Source organism: Aotus nancymaae, unplaced genomic scaffold (assembly GCF_030222135.1).
Source record: "Aotus nancymaae isolate 86718 unplaced genomic scaffold, 86718_ANA_hifiasm-v0.15.2.pri h1tg000020l, whole genome shotgun sequence".
Lineage (NCBI taxonomy): Eukaryota > Metazoa > Chordata > Mammalia > Primates > Aotidae > Aotus > Aotus nancymaae.
The window spans coordinates 22,187,340-22,199,589 of record NW_026988432.1 but is presented as its reverse complement, the minus strand read 5'-3'; the positions used below and the strand labels follow the sequence as shown (position 1 = coordinate 22,199,589).

The following is a 12,250-nucleotide window of genomic DNA, read 5'->3' as shown; positions in this document are numbered from 1 at the left end:
ATGTGACCTGACCAATGCCATGTGGCTGGCAAGCAGTGGAGCCAAGCTGGGAATTCAGTTAGGCTTGACTTCAAAGCTTACGCTAGTTCTCTGCTCCACACTTCCCTGCTATTTTCTGTACATTTCGTTTTTCTCCCCCTCCCACAACCATTAGAAAGCTCATTTTTAAGTCAAGAGCTTACCCTAAAATTTACTCCATAGGAGACCATCTAATTAAGTAGGGTCAGACAAGCCTGGGTGTGAACACCACTTACCCCTGGATAATCCTGGATACTCTAACTTTGGTGGATAAAGCTCCTTGTCTGGGAAATGCTGTATAAGAATGCCTACCTATGGTAAGAATTCGGTTAGATAAGACAAAGTACTTAGCAAAGTTCCTAGCACTTACTGAGGCTTAAGTGTAAGGAGTATTTTTATATATTTTGTATATTTAAAAATCTTACTCTATACTAATACAGAAGGTGTTATATAATATTATAATGTAAGTTTGGATGAAATGATAAGATGTATAATATATAAGTCACGCACAGACATATTATATAAATTTCTAATAGGCCCGGGACACATGAGGCTGAAAAACAGCAAGCCTGCGTAGACAACTGAAATCTCAGTTCTTCAGTCTGATCCTCCCACTACCTCCGCCTCTGCTCTCCACAGCTGCCTGCCACTCATCTCTAATCTTCATCTCCACAGTGGGGTCAATCGTCTTCTCTAAAAAGGTTCAAATTCTTTTTCTTTATTATTATTATTATTAGTATTTCTTTTCCCCCAGTCTTCTTTCATTGCAGTCCTCTGTCTTCTGGACTTTTCCTTCCATTTCATCTGAAAATTTTAACATTTATAGCACTGGTGGCAAGTAACTCTTTTTTTTTTTTTTTTTTTGAGATGGAGTCTTGCTCTGTCTCTGTCTCCCAGACTGGAGTGCAGTGGCACAATTTCAGCTCACTGCAACCTCTACCTCCCGGGTTCAAGTGATTCTCCTGCCTCAGCCTCCTGAGTAGCTGGACTACAGGAGCACACCACCATGCCCAGCTAATTTTTTGTATTTTTAGTAGAGACGAGGTTTCACTGTGTTAGCTAGGATGGTCTCGATCTCCTGACCTCGTGATCTGCCCGCCTCAGCCTGCCAAAATGCTGGGATACAGGCATAAGCCACCATGCCCGGCCCTTGCAAGTAACTCTTTTTTCTCTTTTTCTAATCTGTGGTATCCTCAAGGGCAGAAAGTGAGCTCCCATCATGTTTGTATTCCTGGCATCCAACAGAGTGGGCCCTAATACACAGTATGCCTTCAGTAAAGACCAACTGGATAAGATAATTTATTAGCTATGGAAGATACTTGCATGATTTTAACCATCACTAGTATAAAGATAACTAGATAACTTCTCCATCTCTACCCCAGCAGACACATAATTCTTCCATCTCTATACTCAGTCTTGTCCTCAGCTTTTCTCCTGTGCTTTGGAGTGGTTTTTAAAAACATCACCTCATGAATGCTTCATACAAAATGTAAAATTTGATCCTTAATATGCAAAAGGCTCAACGCATCTTTTTCACAAAACTTCTGCTGATTCCTAATTATACTCTGAGTCCTTTAAAGTACATTTGAAGGTAAGAACTTACAGTGTCTGTGAAGAAATCAGTTGTATGTTTTTCTAGACACCTGATGGCTTACCTTTGTTCTTATCTATGACAGGTTTGGTGGAAAACGGTCAAACTTCCCTAAATACATGAGGCTGTTAAATAGGTCATCATCCACCCAAAGGGCCGGGTTCTAAAAAGAATTTGGAGCAGTTGGGGTAATCCAGACCTGGTGCAGGAGGAACAGATTCAGTAGTGCCACATACCTTCAGTAGAAGAAACATTGCAGCAGAGAGGACAAAGAAATAGCAGGAGAAGGGAATGGTTACTGTGGGAACATAGCATATGAAATAGGTTAGGAGAACTTAAAACAGCTGGCTAAGAAATGACTCCCCTTAGTAGGTAGCAAGGAGGTCTTAACATGATACTTAGCGCTTGGATTCTACCTTCTTAACTACTGACAACAGGCTGGGTCAGCTAGGGTCAAACCCACAAAAATAGCCAAAGGAGACTAGAGATAGAACTTCAATCACCAAGACAACAACTTAAGAACTGAGTTTCAACACAATAAAAGTTCTGGTGTGTTTCTTCACAGGAAGTGATATGGCCCAATTTTTCTTAGACTAAGCAGAGGCATCAATTTGTCTGAACTCTTCTGACAATGCCAGCTTTTCCAGAATGGCACCATTAAATACCTAAAAACAATGTTCTAAGACCGAGGTCACCAAACATTTTTCTTAAAGGACTAGACAGAAAATATTTTAGTCTTTGCTGGCCATATGGTCTCTGTTGCAAACTATGCAACTCTGTCATTGTCACAATAAATCAACTGTGTGTAATACGTAAATAAACAGGTCAGGCAGCGTTCCAGTAAAACTTTATTTATAAAAAGTGGCTGTTGGTTGGATTTGGCCTCAAGCCATAATTTGCTATCCCCTTTTCTTTTTCTTTTTTTTTGAGATGGAGTCTCACTCTGTCTCCAGGCTGGAGTGCAGTGGCACTATCTCAGCTCACTGCAACCTCTGCCTACCAGGTTCAAGTGATTCTCACGCCTCAGTCTACTGAATAGCTGGGACTACAGGCACACGCCACCACGCCCAACTAGTTTTTGTATGTTTAGTAGAGACCGGGTTTCACCATGTTCACCAGGATGGTCTCAGTCTCTTGACCTCATGATCCACCCACCTCGGCCTCCCAAAGTGCTGGGATTACAGATGTGAGCCACCACACCCAACCTGCTAATCCCTTTTCTTAAAAAAAAAAAAAAAAAAAAAAGGTATAGGATATATTCTCAACATTCAATTGCACTGCCAGGGTAGAAATGTCATGAGATCTACGGATGCATCTTCAGACTTCACTCTCCCCATCACCCCAGCCTCACCTAGAACATTCATGCATTGTGGACAGAATTGGCCTTCTAAAATCCAGGGCTGCTCCTGTTCCCTCAAACAGACAAAACTGCAGAGTTGGAAAATACTGAGCCCCCAAGCTCCACCCATGGCCAATCTAGTACAAATCTACCTTCCAGGCCTCTCTTTCCTCTTTCACACATTTCTCCACTAAGATACACTGAACACTACTATGAGCCAGCCACTGTTCCAGGCACTGGGAAAATAGTCCTCATCTGTCTCTTCCCCTCCCTGCAGCCTAAGTATAGTCGGAATCACATGGAATTGCTCATGGTTTCCTAATTACTCTCTTGCTCATACAAATGTTTCTCTGCACTTCTACAAAGGCTAACCCCCTCTTCCAGAAAGATCCTTTCTTCCCATTCAACAGCAGAGAAGCCAATTCCAAACAACCATGAGGACTGGTCCGATGTCTTCTCCTTGAGACTCCTTCCCCCACACAGCTGGGGAGGTTAGCTCCCCTACCCCGGGCTTCAGGTCACTCCCTTATCACAAGGCCTTGGCCTTACAGGCAGATGTAGAAGGGAACATCCTCACTGTTGAGTCCCAAGCCCTAGCACAGAGATGCCACTCAGTAAATGGCAGCAATCATACAAATAACAGTCAATATCTTTACAGTGCTTGGTATGTTTCAGGCTCTGTTGGCTATGCAATTCATTCAATATTCATAACTCTCAAGGAGGGGATTCTATTAATACTGCTTTACAAATAAGATGGCCTGAGGCAGAAATAAGTGAAGTATCCACCAAGATTATCTGAAAAAGATTTCAAGATGCATGAATAACCAAATTGTGTGCACCCCACTGATCTTTCTTACGTCTTCTGGATTCACACTGTTCCTGCAAATCCCACATCTGAAATTTTCAATAATCAACTCATGCTTAACCTGAAATCACATGCTTCGAGCCTCCCAACTGCCTTCTCCTTTCTTATCTCCAACAACTACCAGCTTCAGAACTTCAGCTCTATTCAAAAGAAAATGGCCAGGTACGGCGGCTCATGTCTGTAACCTCAGCATTTTCAGAGGCCACAGTGGGAGGATCACTTGAGCCCAAGAGTTCAAGAGTTGGAGGCTGCAGTGAGTTATGACAGCATCATTGCACTCTAGCCTAGGCAACACAATGAGACTTTGTCTCTAAAAAAAAAAAAAAAAAAAAAAAAAAGGAGAAGAAAGAAGAAGGGAAAAGGAAGAAAGAAGAAAAAGGGAAGAAGGAAGGAGGTAGAAGGCAGGAGTAAGGAGAAGGAGAAGAAAGAAGGAAACATGTATCTGACCCTGACCTTTGGGCTCCAGTGTCCGTTTCCCACTTACACAGTGACTGTCCCTTTTTAGAAATCCATTCTGAACTTGCTTATTCCATAAAATCTTTGTAAAATAACTGGCCTCCAATCATTCTGTTTACTCAATATTCACACACATAACATTATAATCAGTCTTAAATGTTTATGAGAAAGATGGTATTAAAATAACAAACAAGCAAATAACTTTACAGAGTTAGAATAGGACTGTGATCTTTAGGTTTCCTTAGAGTAACTGTAGAGCATTTGCATTTACAAATATTCTATTTTCTCTCCACGGATGTAGGACAGGAATATTCTTATTATGTTCTCTTATATTTCTCATTATAAATATATTTAGATATTCAGCATATGACACTGACTTCCTGAACTAGTTCTCAAGCCAGTTTAACAAAAATCATGAAAGGATTCAGCAGTATAAACACTTTTAAAAGACCGAAATAATCTTGTGTATCAATTTTTAAAAGAAAATCTTTTCACACAAATATTTCCCAAGAAAGTACTTACACACATGTGATTGGATGACTCAAAATTAAAGGAGACTTTAATGCAAATTCAAACAAATTCCAAAGAGAGAAAGATGGATAGGGTAGAGAAGACATAAATTTTAAAGTTTATCTGGAATATTAATGTATGATAATAGGAAAATTTTTAGAAAGATGTAAGTTAAGAATATATATATTTTAAACAAAGTAAATTAAAACAATGCGTTACTGCTGCCAGATCAGGAAATATTACAGAGAGATTTATGGCAAGGCTGTCATTGAAAAAAATCAATGAGAAAATGATAAACTCTTCAATAAATGGTACCTAAAGTTTGTTTGCTATTTAAGGGAGAAAATGTAGGTTTTGGTTTCACATTTTACATTAAAATATGTTTAAATACAAAGGTTAAAACATAAAAGTCTGAGAATAAAATATAAGCAATTAAGTAGAGATGACATTTGTTAGCTATGACATCAGAGCTAGAAAAATTAGAACATACTGGGACCCAAACTGCATACTTGTTTTGTAAAACATTACAAGCTTATGCTTGTAATCTCAACACTTTGGGAGGCTGAGTCGGGCAGATCACTTGAGGTCAGGAGTTCGAGACCAGCCTGGCCAACATGGCAAAACCCCGTCTCTGCTAAAAGTACAAAAATTAGGTGGGTGTGGTGGTTCACACCTGTAATCCCAGCTACTTGGGAGGCTGAGGCAGGAAGAATCGCTTGAACGCAGGAGGCAAAGTTTGCAGTGAGCCAAGATTGTGCCACTGCACTCCAGCCTGGGCGACTGAGCAAGACTCCATCTCAAAAAATATATAAACAAATAATAATAATAATAAAATTATCCAAACCACACAAAGAAAAGTTGAACAAAATCTTTTTTAACAAACATTTAATGGAAAGATAAATAATCTTAATAAAATAAAAAGCTTTTACATTGTAATAAGAATAAAACTAAATAGACTGGAGAAGAATATGAACCATTCCTTTATAAAAGGAATGAGTTTGAAATTTGGCAATAAATACATGACAAGCTATTTGGCAAATTAAAATAAGACAAATTTTCAACTGCCAGTATGGAAGTTCACTTTCATATATAGCTAATGGGAATGTAATCCGGTATAAACTTTCTGGAAGGCAAGTTAAAATGTACTGCAAAATATTAAAACATATGCCTTCTGACTTAGAATTTTCAAGTTAAAAATGTTAACTCTATGGATAATATTGGACAAGTGTACAAAAATATGTGTGCATAGATGCCTACGGCAACATTACAGCAGTAAAAATTTAGAAAAGCCTGTCAGTAGTTTTATTAAATTAATGAAGATATATAAAATAACATGATAAATTTACATTTAATAAAAAAGCATGTTTTTAAAAGTAGCACCTATAGCCCTGCAGCACATGACCTGTTTTTCTTTTTTCCTTTTTTTATTTTTTTTTTTTGAGACGGAGTCTCGCCCTGTCGCCCAGGCAGGAGTGCAATGGCATGATCTCAGCTCACTGCAATCTTTGCCTCCCGGGTTCAAGCGATTCTCCTGCCTCAGCCTCCCGAGTAGCTAGGACTACAGGTGTACACCACCATGCCCAGCTAATTTTTGTATTTTAGTAGAGACGGGGTTTCACCATGTTGGCCAGGCTGGTCTTGAACTCCTGACCTCGTGATTCATCTGTCTCGGCCTCCCAAAGTGCTGGGATTACAAGCATGAGCCACTATGCCCGGCCATGACCTGTTTTTCTAAAATGTATCTTCAAGTTGAACCATTCTCTACAATTCCATCATCCTCAGTCAAATCATGATGTTCAGAATATTTCTTATTTTGGCGAATTCTGTGGTTTATATTTGTTATAAAAATCATAACCTGAGTAACTTCAGAGATTTCTGCAAGGTAACTTTAGATGATAGCAAAAGGCAATGAAGATTATCTTCATTTCAGAAATATCTCTCCAACTTTGTTTATAGCAGGATAAAGACTAAGTTGATTATATCTGTGCATGCACAGGCCAGGTAAAATCTGCCAGGGGAGTCTGTCAGATAGTCAAGAGCCTTCTATACAATGTACTGAAAACAAATCTTCAAAGTCTATATATACGAGACAAGACCACTTGACCAATTTTTAAAAATATATAAGCTAAATTGAATTTCATTTTCCATATAGAGACTGTCATTATTTATAATTTACTAATGGACACTTACAAAGTAGATAATGTCATTATTTATAATTTACAAATGCATATTAAAAACATATGAGAGAGAGCTGGACTTAGTAGATGTGTAGATTCTCCCATTGCTGGGTCCCACTTTTCTGTTGGGGCTTACTTCCTTACTGCTTTTATCCAAATTATTTCCTGTAGAAGCACTGGATAAATGCCTGCATTGCTGTGGTGTGAGCTTCGGCATGGCTCAACTCCTCAAAGCCGAGTGGCACAAAGAAATGACCACACTGTTTTCCTCATCTGCCAAAAGTTAGCTCCCTAAACCTCTCCCCTAACCAACAATAATGGACCTTACAGTGAGCCCATCAGCTTTTCAACTGAACAGGCTTTGAGGGACAAATAGAATAAAAATCTAAAGTTTTGTCTGGGCATAGTGGATCACACCTATGATCTCAGCACTTTGGGAGATCGAAGCGGGTGGATCACCTGAGGTCGGGAATTCGAGACTAGCCCGACCAACATGGAGAAACCCCAGCTCTACTAAAAACACAAAATTAGCCAGACGTAGTGGCGCATGCCTGTAATTCCAGCTACTCGGGAGGCTGAAGCAAGAGAATTGCTTGAACTCAGGAAGGGGAGGTTGTATTCAGCCAAGATCGCTCCATTGCACTCCAGCCTGGGCAGTAAGAGCCAAACTCTGCCCCCCCCACCAAAAAAAAAAAATACTAAAGTTTTTTGTATGTGAGGGCCTAATTCTTAAAATTGTTAAATATATACATATTTTTTGACCATGTGGACAGGTCTTCTTTATCTTAATAGATTTCTAAATCTTCTGTGAACTGAAAGAAGGAACACATCTGAAGGGTTTAAACACCAAGAAACGTGATTCCTGATTTATTTGTTATTTGGTTTTGTTCTCCAGAAAAGGTAGATATTTATTTATTTGTTCATTTGAAGTTTCACAATCTCTTGCCCTCAATTCTAAAACTCTAGAAGGTTTGAAAGCTGTAGTTTGTGACAAAACCTGAACTAATGTGATAATATCTACGATCCTCGTCTTTGTCTTACTAGGTGTATCTACTCAAATGTTTTGATATAGAAAAAATAATCTATATATACATTGTGGCTGTTTCAGACTCCACTGGGGAGTTACAAAGGACATGTTATATGCACCATATTAACTTCCTAAAATGCAAATGATTCTTAAATTCTTAAAAACCTATGGCTCCAAGGGTTCTAAATGGGAGACTGTGGCATTTAATAGTCCTTTCCTACAGTGTGCCTAAAGGCATGGCTTAAAAGAAAAGTTACTCCATCAATCATAGTTTAATTACTTTTAGAGATAATGTCAACACCTAAACCTATTTAAAGTAAAAGTGGCTTTCAATTCCCTTAGAATATTCACACCTGGCCTGCTCAATTTCAGCAGATGGATTTGAGCACAGCCAGTTCGTCCAAACCCGGCAGGTCCTCTACAGGAAGACAGTGTAGCCTTTTCCTTTACTGTTTGCCACATGGTCATTTTCTTCATTGCTGGAGAGCATTTTCATGTGTTAGTTACATGGTCATTTTTTATTTACTGAAGAGCATGCTCGTATACATATTTCCATATATACATAAGCATGATCATCTTTTTTTTTTTTTTTGAGACAGGGTTTTGCTCTTGTTTCCCAGGCTAGAGTGCAATGGCACAATCTTGGCTCACCACAACCTCCACCTCCCAGGTTCAAACAATTCTCCTGCCCAAGCCTCCCAAGCAGCTAGGATTGCAGGTGCCTGCCACCACACCCAGTTAATTCTGTATTTTTTTTAGTAGAGATGGGGTTTCTCCATGTTGGTAAGGTTGGTCTCAAACTCTCGACCTCAGGTGATTCACCTACCTTGGCCTCCCAAAGTGCTGGGATTACAGGTGTGAGCCACTGCGCCCAGCTGATCATAACTATTAAACAATTTTGATTGTTTTGATTTGAAAATTACTTAACTGGACATTTAATTTTAAGTGTTAATTGAAGAAAGTTCTATATACCTAAAATAATTTATGGTTCAACCCCCCAGGTTATACTCGTGTGGTAGAGACGAAAATCATCTCCCTTAGAACCCAAGGTGATCTTTGCTCTGTAATAAATGTTGCACATTCAAAGCCAAATTTCTCTAAAATTTTTTAGCACACACTCTAACTGTCAAGGCAATCTGATGTGGAACAGCTGTGTACATGTATTCATAGGTGTGAATAATTATGTGTACTTACGTGTAAGGTAGTGTGTATATGTGTAACATAGATATAAAAATGATTGACATTACTTGGTTTGTATGTATACTTCCCCTATCCCAACACACACAAACTTATCTGCCATTCTCCCTCCTTTTTGCAGGCATACACTACAAGTCCTGGAACTTCTATTCCTTTGCCTGAATGGCCAATACTGGCTAAAGGGGCTGAGGAAATTATAACATATCGAGAACATTTTCATAGTTCAACCAAGTTTCAGGATTCTGCTGTTTGATGGCCCCTTCACCAATGCAATGTAGGAAAGCATATGATGTCTTCAGAGGACACGTACAACTCATAAGGTAATTTCTTCCATAAACATTCTCATCACGTTTCAGCAGCTATTCTAAGCACTGAAGATAACTGACATTACAACGTACTTCTCATTTATGAATGTGCAGGCAAACATGAACAAAGAAATAAATTTAGTAGAGTAGGATTTAAATCCTTGCCTCTTCCAGTGAAATGAGTGAGGTTTGCAAGGCATCCTATATATTCAAACAGAAGATAGAATGTAAAATATCCCAAAAAAGCTGTATGCAAAGGGAATGATTAACAGATGGTCAAACTCTAGATAAGATTTAGTAAGGAGAAGAAACCTCATTAAATCAATTTATTTATTGCTATTTTGCACCCTCTAATGAAATAATCATCAATAGATCCTAAAATCAACAGGTGAAAGACAATGTACAACTCTGTATTGGGGGATCTGGTGGGCAGCACATGAGTTCACTGAACAATCTAAGCATCATGAGAAGTGAATGGCCACATATTGTCTATTTCTTGATGTGAATCACATAACATATACAAGATTACCCATTAAAAAACCTCATAGTGTTTTTGGCCAGGCGTGGAGGCTCATGCCTGTAATCCCAGCACTGTGGAAGGCCAAGGCGGGCAGATCACCTGAGGTCAGGAGTTAGAGATCAGCCTGGCGAACATGGAGAAACCCCATATCTACTAAGAATACAAAAATTAGCTGGGCATGGTGGCGCATGCCTGTAATCCCAGCTACTGGGGAGGCTGAGGCAGGAGAATCACTTGAACCCGGGAGGAGGAGGTTGCAGTGAGCTGAGATCGCACCACTGCACTCCAGCCTGGGTGACAGGGAGACTCTCCAAAAACAAAACAAACAACAACAACAACAAAGTCATGAGATTTATAGATGCTACCTCACTCTCCCCACACCCCAGCCTCACCTAGAACATTCATACACTGCAGACAGAATTGGTCTTCTAAAAAAAAATTCATACTGTTTTAAGAAAGTTTTCAAATTTGTGTTGGGTCGCACCTGTCCCATGGGCCATGGGTTAGACAAGTTTGCTCTAAATGCAAGTATCAATTAACAGGAAACATGGAGAACAGATGAACATGCTGTATGACACCACAAAGAAGCAATCAGCCAAATCCATAATGTGGGCTTTCTACAGGAAAATGGAACCAGTTTTATTTAATATTTAAAAAGAGGGAGACGTCATGTTGTAGATTTTAAGAAGACTTCAAAGTCATGATAATCAAATGCAATGTGTGAACCTGGTCTAGATTCTGATTCGAACATGCCAGCTGTAAAAAGGGATGTGGGAGACAACTGAGGAACACCTCAGTATACTATTAAAGAAATCCTGATAGTCTTGCTAGCTGCAATCTGGCACCGTGGCTATGTAAAACAAAGAAGGGGGCTTACTTGTTAGAGATGCTCCTGAAATATTTCTAGGTGAAATAATATGCTGTCCAGGCATTGCCTTAAGATATTTCAGGAACATAAAGTGAAGGGGATGCTATGTAACAAAAGACTGGGAAAATAGTGACATCTGTTGAAACTGGATAATGAATACATAGTAGTGCATCTTATAATACTTTATTTTTGTATGTATTGAAAACTTCCATAATGAAAAAGTTTGACATGTCAATAACATAAATTCTACATGTTTTGAAACTTAAGTAAAGAGACTGAGACTCAAATTGTCTTCTCAACACCAGCAGTGGGGTTAAACTCTCCTGATTCCTTTCAGATTTCTATTTTGTCCCTTTCTCAGTGTAACAGAATTTTTAAAACTGGCACAGAGACATACTCCTTGGAGACACCAGACTGAAGGTCAAACAGATGGTCAGGGAAAGAACCAGAAGTCCCACTTGATTTGAGGACCAGGCTATAAATGTGTCCCTTTGGCCCCTGTGTCACAATGCTGGTTTCCTTTTCAAGTCAGAGGCGGAAGTGCCTGAAGTCCATGAAACAGGATCAGATAGCACGTGACAGTCCTTGTAAGGAAATACACATTCCCCACAATCACATCAAGATAACCAACTTTATACATTCTCCCTGTGAATTCACACTGCCCTCACACCTGCACAGGTACTCGCCAGGAAATTGGAAAAATTTTCAACATTCTATTTTTGGCATTAAGATAAAAAAAGTTGTTGAGGGGGCAGATCACAGCTGTATTTTTTAGGCTGACATAAATAAAAATGTATTCATTAAATGTTTATAAACGTCAAAATTCAGTAGCTTACTAAACTGGGTTATCTGGCTACTGCTCAAACATCAGCTTGTCAGTCTGCAGGAGCTGTGCATTTTTAGCTTTCAATTAAAAAGTGAACATCAAAGTTATGTGTGTGTGTTTTTTTTTCTTAATGCATTCTGCAATAGATCAAAGGGAAGCTGCTGCTGCCTCCTGCATTAGGCCCATATCCCAGCCTGGCCATCCATCGTGGAGGACAGGCCTCCAGAGCTGCAGTGCAGCAAAAGCTTCACCCACAATCAGTACAGCTGGACACCAATCTCAACATTACGTTAAAAAGAGAAGGCCAGGCACAATGGCTCATATCTGTAATCCCAGCATTTTGTGGGGCTGAGGCAGGAGGATGGCTTGAGCCCAGGAGTTTGAAACCAGCCTAAGCAACACAGCAAGACTCGGTCTCTACAAAAAGTAAAATAGAAAAAAAAAAATTAGCCAGGTATGGTGGTGTACACTTGTAGTCCCAGCTACTTGAGAGGTTGAGGTGAGAGGATCACTCGAGCCTGGGAGGTCAAGGGGACGGTGAGCTGTGATTG

At 39.5% G+C, this 12,250-nt stretch overlaps 1 protein-coding gene across 35 annotated transcripts in view; it reads right to left on the bottom strand.

Annotated features, from left to right (window-relative positions):
- Window positions 1-12,250, bottom strand: part of TCF4 (transcription factor 4) — a 368,346-nt gene that overhangs the window by 133,548 nt on the left and 222,548 nt on the right. The window lies entirely within an intron of this gene.